The sequence below is a fragment of the Dasypus novemcinctus genome, chromosome 8, assembly GCF_030445035.2.
Source record: "Dasypus novemcinctus isolate mDasNov1 chromosome 8, mDasNov1.1.hap2, whole genome shotgun sequence".
Taxonomy (NCBI): domain Eukaryota; kingdom Metazoa; phylum Chordata; class Mammalia; order Cingulata; family Dasypodidae; genus Dasypus; species Dasypus novemcinctus.
The window spans coordinates 66,096,553-66,102,010 of NC_080680.1; the positions used below are offsets into that span (position 1 = coordinate 66,096,553).

The 5,458-nt window shown below is 42.7% G+C and overlaps 1 pseudogene; it reads right to left on the reverse strand.

The window, feature by feature from the left end:
* Positions 1-1,198: 1,198 nt before the first annotated feature.
* On the reverse strand, positions 1,199-2,246 carry LOC101425188 (carbonyl reductase [NADPH] 1 pseudogene; annotated as a pseudogene).
* Positions 2,247-5,458: the final 3,212 nt, after the last annotated feature.

Below are 5,458 nucleotides of genomic sequence, written 5' to 3' on the forward strand. Positions count from 1 at the left end.
GAATGATTGTGTCCACTCCACACCTATATCAAGAGGGGGTTTAGATTCCACATGGATGCTGGATGCAATTCTCCTGCTTTCAGTTGTAGGCACTCTTGGCTCTCTGGTGTGGTGGTTGACCTTCTTCACCTCCATGTTAGCTGAGTGGGGTAAGTCCAATAAACCAGAGTGTAGGAGTTGCAAGTCTGTTGAGGCTCAGGGCCTGGCTATCACATGGTCAGTCCAGAGATTCAGGTCCCCTGGGTATACACTAAACTCCAGTGCCAACTACAGATCTGATAAAAGTAACAGGAGAGGCTTGTGGACAAAGATCATATCTGAGTCCAGCTCCATCACACTCAGGAACAAACTCCAAAGTAGGACCAACTGACATGGCACTGAACTCCATCTGCCATCACCATAGAACCTGTGGGTCTCTGTAGCCCTCAGAAGAACTAATACCTGAGGTTGTATCTACTTTATCTGTCTCTGGGACTCTGCTGAGGTGTGCATAACAGTGACCCCTTTGATAACCTCCTGGCTCTTTTTGGAGACTCAGAGCCATATAAACTCATTTGTCCTTCCCATTTCCCCCTTTTATTCAGGTAAAAAGCATTTTTAACTCCTGGTATTATATGTAGACTGAGATATTCTGCTGGTCCAAGTAGACCCTTTTATTCAAGGTCATTTTCTAGTTACATCATCAGCTGGTACTTTGTAGTAATCCCTCAGTGCCAGGGAGGTTCATCCCTGGCAATCATGTCCCACACTGGGATGAAGGCAACACATTTACATGCTGAGTTTGGCTTTGAAACTGGCCACATTTGAGCAACATGGAGGCTCTCAGGAGGTAACTCTTAGGCACCCTGCAGCTCTAGGCTTTGTTCTTATTTCAGGTGCACAGGCACAAACATAGTCATTAGTATCAAGGGCTCATTGTTGGACCCTCTTTATTTATTGGTCTTTGCCGTTGCATTTGGGGATTGTTGCTGTTCCTTTAGGAACTGTGATAGAGCTCCCCTGGCTAGGAATTCAGCACTCCCTCAGTTGTTGTTTTTAATTGTAACCACTATGAAAATATCCTATGTACCCTGGATATATGCCTTGAAGAACTCCCTGCCAACAATGTGTCCTCTGTCAATAATATCCCACACCAGAATTCCTCCCCTGCCATTGTTTTTTTTTTTTTTTTTTTGGCATTTGTAAAAAACTTTATCTATTGATTTCCATTCATTATTTTCAGCTACTATATTCTTTTCTCCTGCTATAGAATATTATAGAGCAAAATACAAAAGACTTCATAGAATTAGTTAGGCAATTCCGAGTCACTGCTTGATTGGGATGTTTTTGGCAAGTGTTAGAGGTACTTATGATAGAATGAAGACAGGGAGAAAAAAGAGAACTGGCCTGAGGATGGTGCTGTGAGGGAGCTCACCACTCCTGAACTTTTTTCTCGGAAACAAACTGTCCATGAGGCACCTCAGCTTCTGGGGGCAGAAGGGCCAGGTACACTGGGGTCTCAGATCCTTCTTCAGGGCTTTTGGTGGCCTTGGGCCCGCCATGTCGGTTCTCACCCACCCTGGGCAGCAGGCATTCAGGAGGATCTTGTCCCCTCTCCTCTGCTCATTCAGTTGCCTGGCCTGGATTCTGGACAGGACTGTGACACCTATCTTGGTCACTCCGTAGGCAGTATTGGGCCAGCCCTCCTTTTGGTGCACTCCATTCTTTGTATCTTCCACAAACTTGTTCATGAGCCCCGCCAGCTCCTCCTCTGTGAGGGTCTCACTTCGAAACTTCTGCTGCAGCTCTGGGCTGCAGCTTCCAAGAGCTCTGAGAGAAACGAAGCTAGACACATTGACCACTGCCTTGGGGCCTCATCAAGGGCAGTAACTCTGCGCACACAGGTTGGGTACCAAAAAAGTTTGTTTTCATTGTCACCTCTGCTTGAATATGAAAGGGTGTAGGATCAGCAGTCTTGAAGGCGATGCCCGCGTTGTTCACCAGCACGTCGAGCCCGCCGTACTCCCGGCGCAGGCGCAGGAAGTCGCGCAGGACGCGGATGCTCTGCGGGTCGTCGATGTCCAGCTGGTGGAAGCGCGAGCTCAGGCCCTCGCCCTGCAGCTGCTGCATGGCCACCCGGCCCCGCGCCGCGTCCCGCGCCGTCAGCAGCACGTCCTCGAGAACCGCCGGCACAATTCGCGCGTGATGGCGAAGCCGATGCCCTGGTTGGCCCCGGTCACCAGCGCCACGCGACTGTGGGACGACATGGCCGGGAGAGGGCGGTGGGAGAAGACAAGACCCGGGGGCGCGGGGCACCTGCGTGAGGAGCTGGAACGAGGCACTAAGCCCGTCACCCCCTGCCATTGTTGAACCTCTCTGTGATCCAAAACTTCTTCAAAAATGAAGTCCAATATATTGCCAGGTTCCATTAATAGTTAAATGGAATATAGTGATGAGTTTAAAGGTTAGATATAGAATACATATTAATTTAGAAAAATTAAGGTAAAAATAAATTGGGGTATCAAAAAATTAAAAAATGCAAAAGCTTTGTTTTTGATGTTTTGCCTTCCATCACTGAAATAAGTGTTGCCCTGTATGCAAATTGACATGGCAACTTCTTCCATCTTTTCCTCAGTGTCTTTGTCCTTTTTTTCCCCTAATTATTAAGCTTGTCTTCACGAAAGTTTTAGATCACAGTAATTCATAATATATAATATACAGTACTCCCACATATCCAACATAAAACTCTTCTCATTTCCACAGCAATAATCTTTTTACATATTCATACCGTATTTACTGAAACTGATGTACAGATATCGAGACAATAGCTTTCAAACAAGGTAACATTTGGGTTTACAGTGTGGTTTATATTTTAGACTATACAATTTTCTAAATTTTTAGTTATCTTATGTTTTACATTATGATTTACATTTTAGCCTATCAGCCCCCATCCATTTTTGGTGTAATTTTACATGTCTTATATCCATCCTTGTGTAAACTTGTGGAACACTTCTATTGCCCACACAGTTACATTGGTTCCATCTATTCAATATCTCTTTCCCCCTCCCCTCAGGGCTCACAGTGACAGTCAATCTTCATTGCTTGAAGGGCCATGTTCAGAGATACTTGCAACAATGTTGAGGTCTTGACATGCTCAACTGCCCTAATTCACTGGGAGCCACCATTTTTCCTGAGATATACAATTCCCTCTATTTGAGAACATCAGTCCTCCCCAGGATGTGGGTATATCCTCACTCTCATTATATGGGTCTCTATCCAATGATATAACCCACTATGGCAAAATGAACATTCACACTTTCCCTAGAAGCCTGTCCTGCATCAGATTATCCCCTGTAAGCATCTTAAACAGGTAACCTTCCTTATTATATTTTTGAAAAACTTTTCTCAGCTCATACTCTCAACCAAATATCTGACAATCTCTCCCCACTCTCCCCCTAATTTCTTGGGCAATATTACCCATCCTTCCATCCCTAGCCCCCCTCAAGCTCACAAAGCCCCACCCAAAGGTAACCCTATGCCACCATTTTATCCTTTCTTTGTACAAATACTTACCTCCAGCTTATCATAGATTTCACCCATGTAGGTGTCAGCTTACATCCTTCTTCTACCCCTCAATTTCCTTTAAGCCTATCATCCAGTCTCTAGCTCTCTGAGGCAGCTTGGTTTACTTATTTCATATCATCGAAGTCATGTAGTATTTGTCCTTCAATGCCTGGGTTGTTTCACTCAACATAAGGTTCTCAAGATTCATCCATGTTATCACATGTGTGTGTAGAGTTTTCATTCTTAAAGCTGAGTAGAATTCCATTGTATGTATATACCACATTTTGTTTATCCATTCATCTGTTGATGGGTATTTGGGTTAATTCCAACGTTTGGCAATAATGAGCAATGCTGCTATGAACATTGGTGTGCATATATCGGTTTGTGTCCTTTTCAGTTCTACTAGGTATATACCCAGCAGTGGAATTGCTGGGTCATATGGCAAATCTATAGCTAGTTTTTAGAGAAACCGCCAAACTGTCCTCCAGAATGGCTGGATCCTTCTGCATTCCCACCAGCAGTGGATGAGTGTTCCTCTTCCTCCACATCCTCTCCAGCATTTGTAGTCTTCTGTTTTTTTCACAGCTGCCAATCTTATGGGAGTCAGATGGTATCTCATTGCATTTCCCTAATATCTAGAGATTTGGAGTATTTTTTCATGTGCTATTTAGCCATTTGTATTTCTTCTTTGGAGAAGTGTCCGTTTAAATCTTTTTCCCATTTTTTTAAACGGGTTGTTTGTCTTTTTATTTTCAAGATATAGGAGTTCTTTATATATGCAGATTATAAGTCTCTTATCAGATATATGGTTACCAAATATGTTCTCCCATTGTATAGGCTCTCATGCAAAGCAGATGCTCAACCTCTGAGCTACCACTGCTCCTCTAGGAACCCATTTGTATTAGTAAGAGGAACTGAGGTTATTCTGCTGTGAGAACAAACCCCAAATCTTAGAGCATTAAAATAACAAAGGGTTATTACTATTCTTTTTCCATCATTTCCACTACATGTTAGTCAGCTGGCGGAACTTTTCTAATTAAGTAAGATGGCCCCCATCTCAAACATTGCCTCTGTGGCAACTGGGAAAAATAAAGCTCTTGAGGAATGCCAGCAATTAAATGTTCAACTGAGAAGGTGCTTCCACTCCTAGGCCAGAAATAAAAACATATCTCTAATTGATCATAAGGGGGAAAGGCTCACAAGGCGGGAGGGATGTTTTACCATGTGTCCTGTGAAATGAGAACAGAAATACTTGGGGATTATTCTAATAATTTTCTTACTTCTTCTCTCATACTCTATATCCAGTCTCTCATACTCTATATCCAGTCTCTCAGTCAATCTTGTTGGAATTTGATTTTAAAAATATCCAGAATTTGATCATTTTTTATCACCTCTGCACTATGATTCTTGCCCTATATTATTTCAATAGCCTTCTGACCTTCTCTTCCAAGCATTGTTAAATAATTTCCCTGGCTAAGGAAAATATATTCAACTTAATTGGAATGCTTCTTAGATGCAAGAAATTATTCTAGCCACTAGCAGAAAGAGTGATATAAGAGAAAGGGGAGAAGAAGGCAGGGTACAAAGATAAAGGAAATAAGGGCCTTATCCTCTAAGATTTTGTAATAACCAAGTACATAGCTGGGAAGAAGAACAAAATCTAAAGGAACATTTGGAATTATTTATTAGGTATTTAATTCATGGTTGTGAATGGACTTCAGAGTTTACAGTTTTCCCCCCCCTTATTTTCACCATATTTTTATTAAATAGGTGAAGAGTACAAAGCTTGAAGCATGATTTTGTCATAAAGTCAGTGGATTCTGCTCTGGGGTGTGCTGGAATAATGGTAGCAGGCCAGTGGAGAAGAAAATAAAGTAAGGTCAAGGAATAATCTGGCTGGAGGAAATAACATAAT